This window comes from Scaptodrosophila lebanonensis, unplaced genomic scaffold (assembly GCF_003285725.1).
Source record: "Scaptodrosophila lebanonensis strain 11010-0011.00,11010-0021.00 unplaced genomic scaffold, SlebRS2 tig00000061-arrow-pilon, whole genome shotgun sequence".
NCBI classification, from domain to species: Eukaryota; Metazoa; Arthropoda; class Insecta; order Diptera; family Drosophilidae; genus Scaptodrosophila; species Scaptodrosophila lebanonensis.
In genome coordinates this window covers 1,148,094-1,171,411 of record NW_022060554.1, presented here as the reverse complement: position 1 = coordinate 1,171,411, position 23,318 = coordinate 1,148,094, and the positions used below count along the sequence as shown (strand labels likewise).

General features: G+C 41.6%; 1 protein-coding gene across 7 annotated transcripts in view; it reads right to left on the bottom strand.

Moving 5' to 3' along the window:
• Window positions 1–23,318, bottom strand: part of LOC115624670 (rho-related BTB domain-containing protein 1) — a 93,586-nt gene that overhangs the window by 18,281 nt on the left and 51,987 nt on the right. The gene's annotated exons all lie outside the window — the stretch shown is intronic.

The window sequence follows — 23,318 nt, the reverse complement described above, 5'->3', positions numbered from 1 at the left end:
AGTTCGAATACCGAAAATCGATCAAATTTTTTATTTTTAATTTTCTTAATTTTTTTTTTGTTTTCCATAATTATTGTTTGGTCATTTCATAGTTTTAAGAATTGCATTAGCTATTAAGAATATTGAAGTTTAGATATATGTAAAAAGAAATGAATTGTTTGCACACATATATATGTAATTGTTAGGCGCTGTCTGTTTACAGCTATAAGTTCTATGCACATATGTTGCTCTCTCGCGCTGTCTCTCAATGCGTTCCACACGCGCATGAGAGCGAGCATAAACGATAAAATAAACTTACTTAGCAAATCGAGTTCAGACTGTGCAGTTCGCTTTTCTTTGCAATTTCTTAATATCCAGTGCGAGCCAAAAGCAGTCTGCCATTATCGTGAGATTTACTTCATTTGGAAGTAAATCAAATACATTGGACCTTAGCTTTTGCCATACCGGCAAGTTTCCAGCTTTAGCTGAACATTTTGGCGCCCCCGGGTGGACTTTGGCTTTTCTTGGTCGCCGCTGGACTTCGTTGGATTCGTTCCTGTACGTGGATTGCTAAACTTGTGCCTCACATTGGGTTTGGATCTTGGCAAGTTCATCCAGCATCCATATGACTTTCCATAATTGTCAGGGAAGTGCAAAGGTAACGAATACAAATTAAGTTTCGGCCACACATGTGTGTACCAACATTGTCGGCTTGTGCCAAATAAATAAATGCAAATTGCCAAGTGACAATACGTATGTACATAACTGCGCTTATTTGCTGCAAGGTGGACCGTGACTTTTTTTGGCATTCGGAATAATTATTTGTACCGACATTGTCACATTATTAAATGCATGCACAGTTGAATAAAGTTTGAATAAAGAAATAAAGTCAAATTTGAACTTGATATACATATGTATTTGTATTATTTAAACTTGTTGCGCTTGGCATAAAATAAAATATTATATACAGTATATAAATTTACATATAAATATATATATATGTATATATACACACATACATACATACATAAATACATAAGAGAAAATTTTAGTCGCGCCAAATTCTCGGCTGGGTCGTTGCGCTTTACCAATTTGCCGTTGCTTTTTCTTTGGTACTTGTGTCCACTGTCCGTCGTTGCAGCTCGGTCTGCAAACGGTTACAGCTGTACATAGGCACACACAAAGCAACAAGCAATCGTGCGTTGGCTTTGTGCATTCGTCTAGCGACTTTAAATTTGCAGCGATTCTCTTCGCACTTGTTGCTTGTGCGCTTTCTCGTTGCGCCAGCCGTCGATCTTGATTCTGCTAGCGCCTGCGCCGCTGCCGAATATTTATTCTGTTGTAGCTGCGCTGCCAACGTTTGATAACTCAAATATTAATTCGAGTTATTGAACTTGTGTTTGCTTTGCGTCGATCAGCTGCGCTAACTAATAGAACAGTGCCGGCCAAATATATTAGGCACACTTTTGAGTTTGTGCATATTTAGGCAGTTTAACTTAAAACGTGCCGGTCTAATATATTAGCCATTATACCTGTCCATTAGTATATTAGCGTTAGATTTGATAATCGCCAGCTATTATTCAAATTTATCAATACACCGATTTTAATAAAACAGAATCAAAATGCCTAGTAAAAGATGCAAGCAAGTTCAGAGCCGAGAACTAGACGAGTCGAATTCTAGTAAAGCCGACTGCTGGCTACAGTCGCATGATAATGTGGTTCGGGACATTGAACGCATTAAACGCTCCATTCAGAGTACCCCAGTCATCGAACCATTCGAGGTTGAGTGCAGGCTAGAAATTTTGAATAGATATATAGAAAAGGCATTCAAAATACAGGAAGAGCTCGATAACATAAATCCTTCTCTAGCTTCTAGAGCAGACTTAGAAAGTCTATGCGTCACAGCAAAGGCATTGCTCATGAGCAGAGGTGGACGGGCAAAACTCCATACGGATAGTTTAGCCAATTCCACAATGAGTGGACACTCTCATAGCCGGCAACTTCCAGCAATGAAGTTGCCGAGATTTAGCGGAAACTATTCCGATTATAAAAACTTTATTGGTCTTTTTGAGAGCTTGGTCGACGACGATCCATCTTTGTCCAATATTGAAAAGTTCAACCACCTGCTTTCATGCCTAGAAAAAGAAGCGCTTGGTACCGTTAGAGCCTACCAGGTAACCGAGGATAATTATCCTAAAGCGCGTGCAGCGCTTAAGCGCGTGTACGATAATAGTTGCCTTATCGTATTTGATAGCATTGCCAAACTTTTTGATTTGCCCTTTTGTTGCAAGTTGCAAAGCCCGTCAGCTGTGTCGTTGCGTTCATTGATTGATAATGTTCGCGCCAGCTACGATTTCAAACTTAATGCTCATACATTTGGTTATGAGCAAAGTTGACCCCACTACACGTTCAAAGTGGGAGGAAAGCCTTGACTACAGCCGTCTTCCGTCTTGGGAAGATTGCGAGGCTGCACTCAATCGACGTTATCAGCATTTGTTTGCTGAAGAATCGTCTTGTGGCCGTAGTCAAAAAAGTTGTGCCAATTATGCAAAAAAGGGTAGTAAAGTTGCGCTACCAGTTGCTCAGCCTAGTCAGCCGTCTGGTCCGAAGTGTCCGTTCTGCCAGTCGAATGAGCATTACATACATTCGTGTACCCAATTTGCAGCGATAACTCGAGACGAACGTTTCAATTTCGTGAAACGGTCTCTGTTATGTATAAACTGCCTTAGAAAGGGTCATACAACCAAAGTGTGCAAATCAGTCGGGTGTAGAGTTTGCTCAAAACCACACCACACAATCCTGCACAAATATGCTGCAAATTTCCCACATCCTGCACCTGTTAGTCTGTCAGTAGCTGCCCAGCCGGCAACGCCAGCACAAACTTCGGTTGTTAACCATGCAACTACTGTTTCTGACCAGGTCATATTAGCTACGGCAGTTGTTCGAGTTATGGATCAATCAGGATCTTTCCAACTTGCCAGGGCCTTACTCGGAAGAGTTGGCCAAATCGTTGAATTTAAAATGGGAAAGAAAAGATATAAGCTTACTTGGCATAGGTAAACGAAAATCTGCTGTCAGACATGTCGTGCAAACGTCGATAGCTTCACGCGTCGGCAACTTCACATTCGGTTCTGAATTTGGAATTTTGAGCGCTATTTCGTCCTACCAGCCTGAAAAGGCTGTGGTAAACGTTGATGTGCCTGAGGGTCTTCAGTTGGCGGATCCTCAATTTCATAGGCCACAACGTATTGATATGCTTCTTGGAGCAGATGCATTTTTCGAGCTTTTGAGAGAAGGGCACGTAAAAGGAACAAGTGAGTCTCCATCGTTACAAGCAACAGCCTTCGGCTGGATAGTGGCTGGCCGATGCCAGTCTGCGAGCTCACCCAAATCTTGTTCGGCGTCCCTTGTAAGGTCAAGTCATGATATCTCGCCTGATCATGAACTAATTAATTTAGACACACTTGTTCGCAGGTTCTGGGAGTTATAAGAATAAGTTCCAAATTTAACTGAAACAAATTTTTATACCCCAGAACAGATGCTTTGTGAGAAATCATTCGTGAATTCAATCACTCGTTTGCCCTCGGGTCGGCTAAGTGTCGCATTGCCATTTAAATCTAGCCCTCAGTGTCTTGGCAACTCATTTGAGAATGCTAAAAGGCGTTTTTTGGCACTAGAGAGAAGAATGGCTAAGCAACCAGAAATATATGTCATGTACAACTTTATGTTGGAATATATTTCGTTGGGCCATATGACTGCTACCGACAATAGAATTCCGAGAGAGCCACACTATTTTATTCCATACCAGTGTGTGCTAAGACCACAAAGCACCTCAACGAAGTTGCGAGTAGTTTTCGACGCGTCGAGCAAGACGTCGTCACAGAAGTCATTAAATGACATTCTTATGGTTGGTCCAACCATCCAACCATGTTTGTACTCCACTTTGTTGAGGTTTCGACTTCGGCCATTTGCACTGTCGGCTGACATTGCCAAAATGTACCGGCAGGTTGAAGTCGAAGAATCACAGCGCAATTTCCAGTTAATCACTTGGAGAAGAGGCCCCACAGAGCCACTTCAAATATACCGATTAAATACGGTCACGTATGGTACCGCATCGGCACCGTTCTTGGCAATTCGATGCCTAAAATATTTGAGTGAGCTGCACGCCCAGTCACATCCACTGGCTTCTAAGTCATTAGCTTCTGACTTTTATGTGGATGATTTGCTATCTGGCGCAGATACTGTGGAAGAATTGCAGCTGTTATATTGCGAACTTAATGCAGTTTTAAAACCATTTGGGTTTGTTCTTGCAAAATGGTCATCAAATTGTAAGGATTTTGAAGTCCAGCCTTCTGACGAACTTGTCATTGGACATCAAGAGGACACAAAGGCTTTAGGCATTGTGTGGAGTCCTCGTGATGACGCATTTAAATATTCTACAGCAAACATATCGTTAGACGTAGTGCCTACAAAACGGGCAATTCTGTCGTTTATATCGCGTCTATATGACCTTGGTTTGCTGTGCCCAGTTATTACTAGGGCAAAAATATTAATGCAAGAACTTTGGCTACTTAAATTTGCATGGGATGACCAAATACCTAGTCACCTTCTGAAGGATTTGCAGTCCACAACGAAATCATTTGTTGACTTGGAGTCGTTGCGCATACCCCGTTACGTTGGTGTCACAAAAACAGCAAAGTGCCAAGTGCATGGTTTTGCTGATGCCTCAACAAGAGCGTACGGGTGCTGTCTCTACATTCGAGTAGAGCATGAGCAGAACGTGACAGTGCACTTGTTGACTGCTAAGTCCAAAGTTGCACCATTGAAGACCAAATCGGTTCCACGCCTGGAGCTTTGTGCAGCCAAATTATTGGCCAATTTATGGGACAAAGTCAGGCAACTTCTGCACACGCCAGTGGAGCAAGTAATTTTCTGGTCAGATTCAGAAGTGGTGTTACATTGGTGGCAAACGCACCCGTCTCATCTTAATACATTCGTTGCCAATAGAGTAGCAAACATTCAGGAACTGACGTCAAATGTGTTGTGGCGTCACGTTCCCACAAAAGAAAATCCAGCAGATTTAGCTTCGCGTGGTTGTACCACAACTGAACTGACTGATTCACATTGGTTCAATGGTCCGAAATTTTTACGTTTGGATCGTTCCCTTTGGCCTCAGAATTCACATCTTGAACTGACCAAAGAGCAGTCAGAGCTGGAGCTGCGAAAGAGTGCTACGGCTCTCATCGCGGCCGATGTGCCTTCTAATCCACTTATTGATTTAGTGGAAAGGTTCTCATCGTTTCCGAAAATTATTCGCATTGTTTGCTACATCTTTCGATTTAGAAACGGAAAACGATTTAATCACTCGTCTCTTGTGCCAACTGCAGCCGAATTGGAATTCGCGTTCATGGCAGTTGTGCGTGCGGTGCAGCACACAGCTTTTGCAGATGAAATCTCAAAACTGGACAAATCACTAACATTGAAGCCCTCGTACCAAAAGCTAAATCCTTTTCTGTGCCCGCATCGGAACGGTCCACATGAGCTTACATTGGTACGAGTGGGCGGTCGCTTATTAAAGGCACCAATTCCTCATAATGCAAAGTTTCCGTTGTTAATGCCAAAAGGATGCCGGTTTATTACCCTGTACATACAATATTTGCATGTAACAAATTGCCACGCTGGTCCTCGTGCACTTGTCGGCATTCTTCGTCAACAAGTATGGCTGATAAATGCGCGACAAGCCTGTGACGCAATTGTGCGTCGTTGTGTACATTGCTTTCGGTATAAACCAATATTGGCAAGCCAAATTATGGGAAATTTGCCCGCTGATCGGCTACATGGATGTAGACCGTTTGAAGTAAGCGGAGTGGACTTTTGTGGTCCAATACCTGTCTCGATGGGAATTCGTGGCAGAGCCCCGGTCAAAATGTATGTCGCAGTATTCGTGTGTTTTACTTCTAAAGCTGTGCATATAGAAATCGTAACCGACCTGACATCTAATTCATTTGTAATGTGTTTATCTAGATTTGTCGGCCGCCGTGGGCTTGTGAAGCGCCTGTACTGCGACAATGCCACCAATTTTGTGGGTGCTGCACGCATGTTGGCGGACTTCAAGAGCAGCTTCAACGCCAACAAGGATGCCATCGTTTCAGCTGCTGCCACGAAGGGAATAACATTCGTGTTTATTCCCCCACGAGCACCGCATTTCGGCGGCCTTTGGGAGGCGGCGGTAAAAACGCTTCTCCTAAAGGCAATAGGAAGCGCCCGACTGCGGCAAGACGAGTTGGCGACCGTGCTGGTGGAGGTGGAGGCCATACTCAACTCGCGGCCGATCATCGCGGACAGCACCAATCCAAACGACGGCGAGGCCGTCACACCAGCGCATCTTCTCGTAGGAGAAATGCTCACAGCGCTGCCGTCCGAATCAACGCAGCCCGTGGTCGAAAGCAAGCTGACCTACTTGCAACGCTGGCAGCTGATCTGCGGCATCAAGCAGCGGTTTTGGGCCGATTGGTCCAAAGACTACCTGCTAAGCCTGCAGCAGCGCCAGAAGTGGGCAGTAGGTCAGCCCGATCTGGAGGTCGGCACGGTGGTCCTCGTCCACGAGGACAACCTTCCACCGCAGCAGTGGATGCTGGGAGTCGTCGAGGGAACGACTCGAGGAGCGGATGGAAGAGTGCGCGTGGTGACCGTCCGAACTAAGACGGGCCAGTACACTCGAGCGATCCATCGTTTGGCCCCATTGCCAAAAAATATTTCTTGAAGCCCTACGGGCGGTCAACGCGGACGATGTTTGGTCATTTCATAGTTTTAAGAATTGCATTAGCTATTAAGAATATTGAAGTTTAGATTTATGTAAAAAGAAATGAATTGTTTGCACACATATATATGTAATTGTTAGGCGCTGTCTGTTTACAGCTATATGTTCTATGCACATATGTTGCTCTCTCGCGCTGTCTCTCAATGCGTTCCACACGCGCATGAGAGCGAGCATAAACGATAAAATAAACTTACTTAGCAAATCGAGTTCAGACTGTCAACCACACGTTCATTATTATGACGCACTATTTCGCCTTAAGATGGATCTGCGTTGGATTTGTTGAAGTTTTTTCATCGATCATATCGGGCATTATTTAATCAAAATTTTAATTTTTTTTATAATTTATTGAAACCCTTTTTATTCCATCAATTAGTTCTATTTTATTTGGGTATTGCTTTCTAGACTCGTATACTTTGCGTGCTAACCATCCCCAAACAATTTGTATAATGTTTAGGTCGGGCGAGAATATTCGGCCAGGTCAGTAAAGGCACGTTTTGGCGCTCAATCCAAGACTACGACTCTTGCAGTGTGGATAGGTACGCTATCCTTCTGGCACTTCCATTCCAGGACCCAAAAGTATCTTTGATTTCAATACATCAGTGTATGCCGTGGCATTCATACGACTTGTAAGTCGATCTAAAGTATGCTCTTCTTTTCGTAGATCATGAAATTAGTAAGCAAAGCCACCCGGACCTCCTGGACTTTGGTCCGGTTGTCGCGCACTATATATATGACTGCGCTGGACACTTTTTGCGCTCTATCTCAAAAACGGATTTTCGTATGAGAAATTAGATAATTTGTAATGAGTGCAAATCTCATCCAAAGCATAGGAAGCGAGATAAACGAAAATACCCGATTTCCGTGGCCTTTGACTATGAATTCAAATTCCGAGGTTAACCCCATTGTAACACGCTTTTATTAGCTTCACCTTTATGTATGTATGTAACGGAATCTTTCTGCGTAATTTTTACCATATCAGCTTGAAAATTTGCACAAGGACTGATGACAATACAATTACAATGTGCGTCCGTCTGGATGAACGCCTGGATCTCGGAAACGGCTGAGCATAAATCAACCAAACGTGGTATGCAGACGCTCCTAATCCTTAGTCTATTCGAGTTTATTTTATTTTTTTGATTTACCCAGTATAAATAAAAATTCAATTATAGCAAAAAACCCGTGCTTGATAGTAAATTTCGTCAATAGTGTCCACATTTGCACACATAATTTATATATAATTGTCTACTGTTGTTAAAAATTGTATTCAATTCGGTCAATTCTAAGAAAAGTTATTAGCGAAACAAATTCTCGCCAGTACAACCCCCACAAACTGCAGCAACAAGTTCGCTCTTCTTCTTCCTCTTCTGATGTAAATGTATGTATGCATGTATGGAATATTTTATATTTAATTTAGTTTATTAATTAAATTAATTTAGTTAATTAATTAAATTAATTTAGTTAATTAATTGGGGTGGTACAGGGTATTTAAGAGTTGAGCCTGCTCGACTTTAGCATTCCTTTTTTGTTTTTATTAATAATTTAATTTTTTATACCCTGTACCCGTACCCGTAGGGTAAAAAGGGTATATTAGGTTTGTGCAAAGTATGTAACATGCAGAAGGAAGCATCTCCGACCCCATAAAGTATATATATTCTGAATCAGCATGACGAGAGAAGTCGATCTAGACATGTCCGTCCGTCCGTCTGGATGAACGCAAGGATCTCAGAAACTATAAAAGCTAGAATAACCAAAGTTGGCATCCAGATTCTCTTATATTCTCTTATATATATTCTTGATCAGCATGACGAGACGAGTCGATCTAGCCTAGCCCTGTCTGTCCGTCTGTCCGTCCGTCCGTCCGTATGATCACCTAGATCTCAGAGACTACAAGAGCTAGAGACACCAAATTTTGCACAAAGATGCCTTATGTGTGTACGCTATACGAGTTTGTTTTATTTTTTTGATTTTCCCCCCACTTCCCCCCTATGGGGGTTTTACCGATTTTCCATTCGTATAATCGCCTATATCTCGGAGACTATAAGACCTAGGAACACCAAATTTTAGTCCCAGATGCCTTATGTGTTTTGGAATTTCCCTGCCTCCCCCCTCTCCCACGCAATTGCGATTTTCTCTAACTCCCGTAATTCTTGGAATTTCGAACTAAAATTTTGCAAATACCCCCAGTTAGTTATTATGTGTCAGTATGCCAAGTTTCATCATGATAGACCGATTTAACCAGAAGTTATATCCATAAATATATTTGCTGTTGCATCGCTGCTCAAGCGCTGCCCAAGCGCTGCCCGCGGCTGTTGTTGATGTTGCTGTTTAGTTGACTGCGAAAATGCTTACACAGACACAAATAGACGCGCATAAACATACATACACTCACACAGACGCAATTGCTATGTAAATGTGCAATTATATACCCTTTACGTGAGTTCGAATACCGAGAAAGGTAAAATCGATCCATTTTTTTTAAATTTTCTTATTTTTTTTTCTATAATTATTGTAAACATATGTAGAGAGTATTTCAAAGTCGGGACACCCGACTTTAGCTTTTTTACTTGTTTTTATTTTAATCTTATTCCAAATTTATTAGTCGTAATTGATTGTTGGAACAAAACTTGCAATACATACCATCAACTACGATTCCAGGAGTATCTTTTGCTAAGGCGTTAAGTTACACCAACGAGTCGTACGTCTCAGTCTTTAAACAAACCACTGCAGGAATAATGAATCGTCAGACATCGCAACAGGGGCCAGAAACTACTGCGCAACATACCACTGCAAATCCATCCCAATTGACTAGTGGAATTGAATCAATTCTGGCAACTCTAACAAATACAATGGCAGCAATACAACAAACGTCTCAATGGTTACAACTTCTATGCGACCGGGATGATTTCCCGATGGTAAAGCTCATGGAGGTACTGGCATCCTGATAAAGCGTCGCATCAGGCACTATCCGTTGCCATAATTTGCTACAACTTATCTACAGGCCACAACAATTCATATCGAAATAGACAGCGGCTATTTAAGCCAACCACAGTATACTGCCCACCGCGCTTCCCCGTTTCTAAGGCAGAATTTGTACATTTCTTCGACCTAATAGGTGACCGCTAAATAGCAGCTGGTGACTACAATGCCAAACACACACATTGGGGATCCCAACTCAGCAGCCCGAAAGGAAGACAGCTATATAACGCTATAATAACACCACGAAACAAGCTTGACTTTATTTCTCTTTTTTTCCCACAGATCCAAAGAAGCCAGCAGACTTGATTGATTTTGCTATTACAAGAAGAGTGCCAGGCTCAGATTTGTGTGGAGCACTTAACAGATCTAACATCGGATCACTCGCCAATCCTTCTTCCCCTGTGGGTGGTCACAGTACTCGAAGCGCCAACACATTCTAACTTCTAGAAAAACTGATTGGCTTAAATACAGGAAGTACGTAAGTTCTCATATTGATGGCTGTCCAAACATTTAATATATTGTAAAGATGACATAGATACCTCAGTTGAAGCATTAGTGTCTGTAATGTCACTGGCGGCAAAACATTCCACTCCACTCTTATAAACCTTACAAAAGCAGTCGTGTTCCCAGGTATATTAAAGAGCTGCTACGAAATAAGAGAAGGCTTCGGCGGGAGTGGCAAGCACACAGATCGCCTGACTCAAAGGAGCGGTTAAAAATAGGCAACCATCTACTACACAAAGCCCTAGTAGATGAGGAACACCGACCAACAAACAACGAAAGATTCCCCTTGTTGGAAAGTTAAATCAGGTGTCCACCAATCGAGATTGAATAATCATTACGTACACAAAGAGGAAAGTGGGCTCGCAGCAATGAAGATAAGGCAAATGTATTTGCCGCTCATTTAGAAAAAGTCTTCAAACCACATCCAGCAACAAATAACTTTGTGCTCCCACTAACCAACCATCTTGAATCTAGCACGCGTATCGTATTCCCAGCAGGAGAAGTTACACGTGTCATTAAGGTCAAGTTTCAAAGCAAAAAAAAAAGCGCCGGGCCACGATTTAATTTTCCCCGAAATGATCATTGAATTGCCAAGCTGTGCAGTATATTTTCTCACCATCATTTTCAATAGCATGATGAAATGGGGCTATTATCCTCAACAATGGAGAAAATCTGTAATTACAATTAGCCATAAAGTCTCTAAACAACATCAATATTCCACAAAAAACCAATGTAACATACCTTAGTGTCCATTTGGATAGACTTGGCGTAAACACAACTAAGCAAAGTGAGATCAACTGAAATGAAAAGCTATTAATCTAAATTGGATTATAAACGTCCGTTCACCACTAAAACTGGAGTACAAAGAACTTTTATACTGGGGCACCCAGGTACATACGGAGTGAAAATATCCGGAAAGATATAAATGTGGGACCTATTAAAGATGAAATCGCCAAGGTGAAAGCAAAGTACCAGCTTAAGCTTCGGAACCATTCAAACAGAATTGCGCAGAATTTAACTTGGCAGGCTAGCCATACACGACTCCAGCGAAGAGACCTCCCAACCCAGCAATAACAGTTAGGGCCATAATTCAAACATTTAATTGTAATTAATGAAAGAATTAAGATTTGACTACTTATCGTAAGTCTCCGTGAGAGAAGATTCGATAAATAAAACTTGGAAAAAAAAATAATTGATTGTTGGAATTTTCTATTGCTGTAACACAAGCTCTTGATACTTATAAATTATTTTCTACTTTTTAGTTCGATTTGCCATTAAAGCGTGTTTTTTTTAGTTTTTTAAACTATAATTTATTTTGTCTAAGATGACTGAGCTACCACAGAAGCTCCATCGGAAAATACAGCATTGTTCCAGTCGCGATCAACATTCTCAATTGCCCACGGTTTTTAATTGTGTTTTGCCATTACACATTATTTTCACGTAAATATTCCAGGACTTGATATATCTCACGTAACTAAGATATAACAAGTCCCCTTTGCTGCAATTTTATTTTTCCTTAACGCAAGGATAAGAAGGGAAATATGGCCAAATCAGCATTTCATCTTTTTTTTAAAGCCTTCTTTGATTCCCATGATCTGGAAGATCGTAGACTTTTTTGGGTGTTCAGTTTTTTATGAAAGCTCCGAACACAAAAGCTGTAGCTAATGCTACAAAGAAGTTTTTGTAGTTGGCGTATTCTAATCGCAAGCAATCCTCCGCACACTCTTAACATACTGTATAAAACAGTTTGTCCTGACTGACCAGTTGGCGATCAACGCACAGCCAAAACGATAGGAGCTATTATTATTATTATTTGGCATAAACAAACCTATTGGGCTATAATCTCCAGGCTGATATTATTGTTGTTGTCAAGAGAAGAGCCAAGGTATAAAAATTCCTTGACAGATTCAAAGTTATAGTTCCCTGCTGTCAGTTGAGAATCAAGACGTCGCGATTCTCTGTTAAAGCACACCATAGACTTTGTTTTGGTCATGTTTAACGCCAGACCTACTTTTACCGACTCCCTTTAGATCGCTCCAAAAGCTCCAGTGACATTACGCTTGGTTCAACTGATGATATCAATATTATCGGCATATCCAAGGAGCTGGACACATCTGTTTGTTAAAATTGTGCCCGTCCGGTGTTTTCCGGCTTTCCTTGTAATGCTCTCCATAAGAAGGTTGAAGAGCATACATGAGAGCGAGTCACCTTTTCTGAGACCTCGCTTGGTAGTGAAGGTTTCGGAGAGGTCGTTTCCTACCTTAACAGAATTGATGGTATTGTTCAACGTCATTCTGCAGAGCCGAGTTAGCTTTGCAGGGATACCAAGCTCAGACATGGCAGCATATAGGCGATCCTCGCAGTGGGCTATCAAAGGCAGCCTTGTAGTCGACAAAAAGGTGGTAAGTGTCGATCTGACTTTCGTAAGTGTTTTCCAGGATTTGGCGCAGTGTGAAGATCTGGTCAATGGTGGACTTGCCCGGTCTGAAACCGCACTGATAAGGTCCAATCAGTGTTTTTGCATGTGGTTTCAATCTCTCACACAGTGCGCTCGAAAAAATCGTATATGCGATTGGAAGAAGACTAATACCAAGACAGTTGGTACGTATGGTACGTACGTGGCATCACCCTTCTTCAGAGTAGGGCAGATCGTACTAAGGCTCCAATCTTCGGGCATATTCTTAACAAGCCATATCTCGCAGATGAGTTGGTGCATGGACCTTACTTATTCATCGCCACCAGATTTAAAAAACTCAGCAGGCAGGCCATCAACACCTAGGGCTTTGTTTTTCTTAAGCCTCTGTATTGCAACCTTAACCTCCCTAGGTTGGGGACCGGTACTTCTATGGCATCGTCGTAGATTGGGGTTCGTGGATCGTCATCTCCGTCGGCTAGCAGACTTGAGAAGTGATCCCTTCATAGCCTTAGCACAATCTCTGCATCCGTGGCCAGGTTTCCGTCATTGTCTATACAGGCAAATGCGCCCTTCCTATAGCCCTGGGTCAGACAATCAACCCTCTGGTCGAAGTTTCGGGCTTCATTCCTGTCTCTGCTTAGCTCCAAAATCTCACACTCACGCTTTTCAAACTCCTGATTTTTTTCGTTTGAAAAGTCGCGTCTCTTCATTCCTCTTTATTCTATAAGTCTCTACCACAGCTCAAGTAGCTACAGCTTGAAGAGTTCTTTGGTAGGCAACGTAGTTTCACGACACTCCTGGTCGTACCATGGATTCCGTGGTGGGGGGCGGTGGAGCCCAAGTACATTTTCTGCTGTAACACGCAGGGAGTGGAATATTTACGCCCACATATCGCTAATGTTTCCAGGCATGGGAGAGCGCTGGCTGAGCATGCCAGAGATTTGAGTGGAGTATGCGACCTCTGTCTGTCTGTGATTGTAGCTCTCCGATTTTCATCTTATTCATCATACTTCGCCACTTTTTGGACACACATAGACGCGTGCGTACCTTGGCTTCAACAAGATAATGTTCCGAGTCAATGTTAGTGTTCAGCTGTAGTAGATGTCACATTTGTTTTCTTTATGTAGCCCTTGCCTATCCATCGCATTTGCTGGATAGCATTAATGTCAGCATTATATTTTTTGAGAGCATCCGATAGTTGTTGAGCGGCACCAGGTCTGTACAATGTACGTACATTCCAGGTGCATACTCTCTTGCATTTTTCATTTCATATGGGTTCATCTCAAGTCCTATGCTACAACCCAGATTACGGTTCTAGGGAACCCGCCGCGCACTCAGTTTGCCACCCGACGGATGTTAAGTGGCAATCCAGGAGAAGCCACGAGGAGGTAGTGCGTCGACTTAGAGAGAGTATTGACAAGGATCATGCTGGCATTCACCAAGTTGAATGCAATCAGTCACTTTGCCTTGTATACTCAATCTCATACTGCTCATCAACGGTAAGAGCTAGGGCGCTGAAATATTGACACAATCTTCCATACACAGTGTAGGTGAAAATTCAACAGGCTATAACGCTTAAAAACATAGGTTTTCACCCGAAACTTTGTTAAATTTCCTTGCGGTCTGAATTATTGGGTTTTAACATTTCTTTACTTATTTTCAAATGAAGAGTTGTACTATAAATTTCTCGATTTTAAATTAGGTGTACTTATTTACGTAAGTAGGCTCTCGGCATTGAATGCTTTTTATACTTTGTACCCAAAGGGTAAAAGGGTATACTAGTTTTGTGCGAATGTATGTCACACACAGAAGGGGTGGAGCAGACCCCACTAAGTATATATATTCTTGATCAGGGTGACATTTCAGGAGCCATATCTGTCTGTCCGTCCGTCCGTATGAACGCAAGGATCTCAGAAAGTATAAGAGCTAGAATAACCAAACTTGGTTTCCAGATTCTCCTTAGTTCGAGAGTTCTTTTTTCGATGCACCTCCACCCCTCCGCAGTTCGTTTTTTTTCCATAACTACCGTAATTTTTGGAATTTTGATGATAGGTCAATTCTGAAGATTTATAGCCATAAATAAAATCGCTGTCCATGCTCGGTCCGCAGCTCTTTCCGCAGCTGTTGTTGTTGTTGCTTTGGTTCAACTTTGTGCAGCATACATACGCATATAAACACGCTGAGACACGATTCTGATGTTAATGTTTGCTGTTGAAACTGTACATAAACATGTCTCCACTTTTGTATGTACAAATGTATTGAGTGTATTTAATTAAATTTATTTTACAGTCGCCGACTTTGCACGGATACAGACGTCTTCGCTAATAAGCTCGCGTATTACAAGTACAAGTCTTATCTCTGTTTTTTTTTTTTCTCTTCTATTTGCTTTGCTTTCGTTCGTTTTTTTTTTGCGGTCAAGTAACTTCAACGTGTTCGGATCGAAAAAAATAAGTCCCATGGCCTCTGGGCCACCTGATCCGAGGGAAAATCAGTTTTACCTCTTAAGTGATAGCCCGAAAACAAAAAAGAAAAGACAATTCCAGCGTATCCCGCGCGATTTTCCAGAGCTCCCTGAAATTACATCCCATAACCCTAAATACATATCTCTCTCTCTCTTCGTCTGACAATAAGAAGCCCAGATTATTCCTGCATTGCCTTAAACAATGTCATCAAACTGATCAGACCCATTTTTGACCCATATTTAAAAAATATCCCTGACTTAGAAATTATCAATGAACTTATATCTCAGCATGTCACATCTATCTACAAATTCACAAAAATGATTGACAGTACCCCAACACCTACTGGAGTAGTCTTACTTACATTTAACCTATACACACTTCTAAATAAAATAAACATTTCATGGTACACTGAAAAAGTGCGCTGCAAATGCTGTCAACTATTGGAAAACACATCCAAATATTGCAAGAACCCCCCCAGTTTGCCAAGACTGTAATTTGCCTCCACATTCCCCAGAAAAATGCACCCGCACCCAATGCGCTAACTGTAAGGAAGAACATATCTCATCATCTCCCATGTGTAAAAAATTTCAAGAGCAAATGGAAATTCTAAAAATAAGACCAGAAACAAATGCACCATAAGAGAAGTCCGTATGTTGTTCAAACAGAAGGCTCAATTACCCTCAACTTCTGGCATTTCTTATTCCACTGAAACGGCAAACACCGAAACATTACCTCCTATAACCAAAACGGACACAAATATTATCGGTGAGTCAGCCGCCAAAACCAAATCTTCGCTATCAGTAAACAAAAAAGCAGAAAACGTAGATAAAACAAGTAAAAAATCTAAAGTCGGGTGTCCCGACTTTGAAATACTCTGTACATATGTTTAGAATAATTATAGAAATGAAAAAAATAAGAGAATTAAAAAAAAACATTTAATCGATTTTACCTCTTTTGGTATTAGAGCTCACGTAAAGGGTGTATAATTGCACATATACATAGCAATTGCGTCTATGTGAGTGTATGTATGCCTATGCGCATCTATTCGTGTCTGTGTAAACATATGTGCAGTCAACCAAAGCACCAGCATCAACAACAGCCGCGGGCAGCGCTTGAGCAGCGCTTCAGCAGCAAATATATTTATGGTTCGAAATTCCAAGAATTACGGGAGTTAGAGAAAATTTGCGGGGGAGAGGTTTTCTGCGTATTCACACAAGGCATCTTGGACTAAAATTTGGTGTTCCTAGGTTTTATAGTCTTCGAGATATAGGCGATTATACGAATGGAAAATCGGGAAAACCCCCATAGGGGGGGAAAATCAAAAAAATAAAACAAGCTCGTATAGAATACACACATAAGGCATCTTTGTGCAAAATTTGGTGTCTTTAGCTCTTATAGTCTCTGAGATCCAGGTGTTCATACGGACAGACAAACAGACAGACAGACAGGGCTAGATCGACTCGTCTCGTCATGCTGATTCAATATACATATATACTTTATGGGGTCGGAGATGCTTCCTTCTGCATGTTACATACTTTGCACAAACCTAATATACCCTTTTTACCTTACGGGTACAGGGTATAATATCTATATATATAAAACAGTTTGTCCTGACTGACTGACTGACTGACTGACTGATTGACTGACTGATTGGCAATCAACGCACAGCCCAAACGGTAAGAGCTAGGAAGTTGAAATTTGGACACAAGATCCCTCTTATAGTGAAAGTGAGCACTAAGAAGGGGTTTCGGAAAATTCGAGCTCCAAAGGGGAGAAAACGAGCTCCAACGTTTGTATGAAAAATCTACAATTTTTATCCGATTAACTTCAAACTTAGTTTGTGTACTCTCACAAAGAATACAAGAAAAACTGTATACTTGGTTTTTCACCATTTTTCCTGGGGCATGAAAAAGGGGGGGTTTTCCGTGGAAAAATTGAAACACAATCGACACCCCACAGCCCAAACGGTAAAAGCTAGGAAACTGAAATTTGGGCTCAAGTATCCTATCATGGTGTAGATGCGCACTAAGAAGGGATTTTGGAAAATTCGAGCTCCAAAGGGGGAAAAGTAGCTCCAAAGTTTGTTTGAAAATTCTGCATTTCCGAATCGATCAACTTTAAATTTGGTTTTTATAATCTATAAAAGAATACAAACAAAACTGCATACTCGGTTTTTGTGTTGGAGCTTGAATTATTGGGGTTTTAATATTTATGCATTTTTTCAAATGAAAAGTTTGTGTTATAAATTTTGTCGGATCGATTTCAAATTTGGGTAATATAATCTACGTAACTGAAATTACAACTTTGCATTTAAAGATTTTTAAAATATGCATTTTACACACAGAACAAACAATACAAAATATCAAACAGTTGGGGACAACTAAGTATACATACACACACACACACACACACACACACACACACACACACACACACACACACACACACACACACACACATATTCCCTGCCTGCTGGAAGGTGCAGAACCTGGTTCTACTGCCGAAACCGGGAAAACCACTCGAAGACCCCTCATCCTACAGGCCGATTTGTCTCCTGGACTCGATCGGTAAGGTGCTGGAGAGACTGCTTTGCTCGAGGCTTGAAACAGCAATCGGTCTATCCCCCAATCAGTACGGGTTCCGGAAATCGAGGTCCACCATAGACGCGATCAGTAGAGTGGTGGATCTTGCGTCGAAGGCAATATCAGGTAGCAGATGGAAGGGAGGTGCCAAAGAATACTGCCTGGTGGTGACCCTCGACGTCAAAAATGCATTCAACTCGGCAGACTGGGGATGCATTCTCAACGCACTGGTGGATCAAGGCGTACCCACGTGCCTGGTGCGCTCCATTAGAAGTTACCTTAGCGATCGGATACTTAGGTTTCACACATTGTCTGGCACCAAATCCCTCAATGTTGTTGCTGGCGTCCCCCAAGGGTCGGTCCTAGGGCCGCTGCTCTGGAACGTCATGTACGACGGCATTCTCCGCCTCCAACTCCCACCCGGTACGGAGCTAGTGGGGTACGCAGATGACGTCGCAATTGTAGGCGTTGCGAAGGACATCAAAACCGTGGAAGACGCGTGCAACCGCTGCATCCGGTCGATCATTGACTGGCTGAACACCGTGGGCCTGGAACTAGCGGCGGGCAAAACAGAGGCAGTGCTAATCAGCAGCCGCAAGGCGGTAGAGCAAGCGCACATATCAATTGACGGTACTCTCGTGCGGTCCAAACGTTCAATTAACTACCTTGGGGTTAGATTGGATACGAGATTGTGCTTTCGTGAGCATCTGGAGCAGACGAATAATAAAGCTGCAGAGGCCACACGGGCGCTAGCCCGAATTATGGCCAACACTCGGGGCCCAAAGCAAGGTCGGAGGTTATTGCTTATGAGCGTAACCAGATCAATAATGCTGTATGCGGCACCGATATGGGCTGCCGCGGTGAACAAGAGGAGCTACATCCGCGACCTCGCTGCTACATACCGTCTTGGCGCTCTCCGTGTCTGTAGTGGATTCAGGACGGTTTCTGACGATGCCGTACTGGTGATCTCGGGGATGGCACCTATCGACCTCCTCGTCCTGGAAGCGAGCTACCTTCACAGTTTTGCTGCCGGGCGGCCGCGAAGGGACGCGCGGGCGGCGGCTAGACGTACGACGGTAAGCAAGTGGCAAGAGCGATGGAATGCCTCGTCAAAAGGCAGGTGGACCCACACGCTAATCACTAACGTAGCATCGTGGATCGGCAGAACACATGGCAAGGTCGACTTCCACCTGACCCAACTTCTGAGCGGCCACGGATGCTTCAGAAGTTATCTTCATAGATTTGGGCACGACTCCAGTGCGGAATGCCCGGCCTGCAGAGGGATACCAGAAGATGCTAACCACGTAGCCTTCCATTGCCCAAGGTTTGGGGCGGACAGAAGGAGACTGGAGGCGACAACCGGATCACCCCCAACGGCGTCGAACTTTGTGGCCAACATGCTCGCTAACGAAGAGTCGTGGGCTGCGAGCGCAAACTTTGCGGCCTCCGTTATGGGCAAGCTCAGGAAACAGGAGCGGGACAGGAGCGCGATATAAGCGGGTTGATCGGCCGGGCGAAGCAATGCCTAACGGCCGTACCGCCTGGACTTTGACCTGCGTATATCATTATTATTATTACTTTTACTTTTACTATTATTATTATTACTACTATTGTTATTTCTATCTATTCTATATTGTTATTTTTCCACTCTTTGTCAGTTTATATAAAGAATACAAAAAAAAAAAAAAAAAAAAACACACACACACACACACACATACATACATACAAGCAGCTGTTCGTGTAGTTGCGTGCAAACGGTTGAAGTAGCCAAAGCAAAATGTGTAATGTAAGTACATACATACATACGTACATATGTATAAAATACATTCGTCTTGCACTGACAGGGCAAGAAATGTTAATTAATTAAAAATTATTAACATAAACATTTTTATGTTATTTTTTCTTTGTTTAGTACATTTGGCATAAGGGGTTTTTAGGACAACGGACTACAAGGGCGTACGCAGGTTGGGCAGGGGGGACATTGCTCCCCTTAGAAAGAATTTCGCATTATGAATTACACCAGCACCATATGTATTACATACGTACATACATATGTACATACGTCTGTATGTATAGTATGTACATATGTACATCAATAAGTATGTATGTACGTACATACATTCTTATATACATATGTATATAGGTCTGGTATGTATGCAGTGGGCCATCAAACACTGTTGTTTAATTGTAATATATAGTGTTCTATGGTTTCAAATCGAAATTTTTAAAACAACAACTTCAAGTTATTGGCTCGCAAACCTTCTTTCGTTTTGATCATTTACGGCTGTTAATTGCATACGCAAAATGCCAAAAGTTTACAGTTACCGTACACATGCAAATACATTTGTATGTATTTATGTACATATGTGTACAGTGAACAATCGAATACAGTATTATAATCAATAACTCTCAAACGTTTTTTTTCGTTGTATTTGTATTCGACATGTATTACGATATATCAACACAAGTATCGATATTTTCGATATTTTCACTTTTTCAAATGAATAGTTTGTGTCATAAATTTTCAACGATTAAAATATAGCAATATGTTTTTTACTTGCCATATGTATATCAAATATCAAATAGTTGGGGACATCCCATACACACACTCACACATACATACAACAAGCAACAGTTCGTGTCTATGTGTGCCCATGCATACATACATATGTACATGCATATGTATGTATGCCTGTATATGTATGTAGCATGTACATACAAAACAACAACAACAACTGCAAGTCATTGGCTCGCTCTTCTTCTTTCGTTGTGACCATATAATGTTAATTGCAAAGGCAAAACGCCAAAAGTTTACAGTTACCGTCGCTAGGCAACGACTGCGTAAGCGATAGTAAAGCAGAAACCTAATAACGGAGCTACGTATATTCTGCTTCGCATTGCGGGCAGATGTATGTATGTATGTATGTATATGATTTGTTCTTATTGATCTCAATAAATAATTAGATTTTATTATTTAAATATTCTGCTTATTGCATTCAAACTTAGATATTTTGATGGTATCGGTGGCTTCAACTATCGAAAGTTTTACTCTAGCAAATTGAGATGAGAATTGCCAGTGCTTTTTGATCGTGGCTCATCGCTGCACGGCATTGACACGAGTGCCGTGTTTTATGAAACATGCGGTCACGCACAAACTCGGAATATGTTCCGAGTTTGTGCGTGACCGCATTGACTCAATATGGCACGAAAAGACTCAAATGTGAATTTAAAATTAGGATATACCCTTATAATTATTCCCCTTTTTTGCACATAGTCTATCTTAAAATGTTGGTGATCAACGCACAGCCCAAACGGTAGAAGATGAAATTTTGACTCAAGTATCCTTTCATAGTATCGATCATAGTGTAGGAGCACACTTAGGAAGGCTTTTGGAAAATTCTAGCTCCAAAGGGGGGAAAACGAGCTTTAAAAAATATTAGTTATAGTGGTCATGTTCGTTTAACGAAATAGTTTGGCAAGAACAAAAATGTAACGGACTACTGAACAATTTTTTGTCAAGAACAGAAAATGTTCATTTAAATACCTTAAATGCCTTCCTACTGGTAACTTACTTATAAGGTGAAAACATATGGGTAGGTTATGCACACACAAAATAAATACAATTGGAATCATTATATTGAGCCGGATTATGACGGGCAATGCCTGCTAGTAAAAGAATAAAAATAAAACTGCATACTATTTTAAATTGGTCTTGGAACTTGAATTATTGAAGTTTTAATATTATACCCGGGTACATGGGTATCATGCAACATCATTTATACATAATCTACTTTTCAAATTTCATCTAAATCGGTTAATGCTAAGAAAAGTTATTAGTGAAACAATTTCACTCCGGTACTACGCCCGCAAGCTGCAGCATCAAGTTCGCTCTTCTTCGTTTTGCCTCTGCTATAGGCGCATATATCTCAGTGTCGGAGGTTTACCTGGGTATAGGGTATTTCACGGTCGGGCTTGCTCGAGTGTCTCTCTCTTGTTTTCAAATGAAAAGTTTGTGTTATCAATGTTGTCCGATCGATTTCAAATTTGGTATCCGTATATCTTCGAAGATTTTCGAAATATAGATATATGTTTTTCACTTGCCATGTGCAGCAACAATAAATAACAAAGAACACAAAATATCAAACAGTTAGGGACATCACATAAACACACCTACACAGTCACACAGTCACAGACACATACAGAGATGGGCAAAACCGGTGCTCTTTATTGGTCGTGGCACATCGCTGCACTGCATGGACACGAGTGCCGTGTTTCATATTCCAATTTAGTGCGTATTCGTGTTGACTCATTAAAGCACGAAAAGATACGAACATGAAAATGCGATAGAAACAAAAACAACACGACCAAAATAAAATTTAAAGTTGGGAAATACTCTAATATTTATTCCAGTTTTTTGCACAAAGTCTATCTTAAACAAGTAAAAAAGCTAATGTAAAACGCAGAAAGAGGCGTGGAAGACCCCACAAAGTATATATATTCTTGCTCAGCATGACAAGATGAGTCGATCTAGCCCTGTCTGTCTGTCTGTCTGTCCGTCTGTCCATCCGTCCGTCCGTATGAACACCTGGAGACTCTGAGACTATAAGAGCTAGAGACACCAAATTTTGCACAAAGATTCCTTATGTGTGTACACTATTCGAGTTTGTCTTATTTTTTTAATGTTCCCCCTCACTTCCCCGGTAATGGGATTTTTCAGTAACGCCTAGGTAACCCTAGGTACACCAAATTGGAAGTCCAAGATGCATTATCCACAACCTCTCACCATCGCAATTCATAATAATCTCTAACTCCCGTAATTCTTGAACTTTCGAACTCAAATTATGCAAATACCTCCAGTGATTATGTGTCCGTATACCAAGTTTCATTACGATAGGCCGATTTATCATGAAGCTATAGCCATATATATATAGTATTTGGCCAAGCGCTGTCCGCAGCTGTTGTTGTTGTTGCTGCTTTGGTTCAAAATTGTGCATGCATGCTCACATACACAGAATTCCTATGTAATTCCTTGTACATTTCATGTACAGAGTATAAACAAGAGAGAACGCTACAGTCGAGCAAGCCCGACAGTGTAATACCCTGTACCCAGGTATACTTCCGTCACTGAGTTATATGCGCCCATAGCAGCAGCAAAAAGAGGAAGAAGAAGAGCGAACTTGTTGCTGCAGTTTGGAGGGGTTGTACTGGCGAGAATTTGTTTTGCTAATAACTTTTCTTAGAATTGACCGAATTGAATAAAATATTAAACAACAATAGACAATTATATATAAATTATGTGTGCAGTTTGGTTTAGGTAGCATTTGAAATGTGGACGCTATTGACGAAATTCTGTAGCGGGGGACGGGGGGGAAAATTAAAAAAAAAAAAATAAACTCGTCCTTACTCGGACCTAGGAGAACCTGGATGCCAACTTTGGTTATTCTAGCTTTTATAGTTTCTGAGATCCTTGCGTTCATCCAGACGGACAGACGGACGGACATGTCTAGATCGATTTCTCTCGTCATGCTGATTCAGAATATATATATATTTATGGGGTCGCAGATGCTTCCTTCTGCATG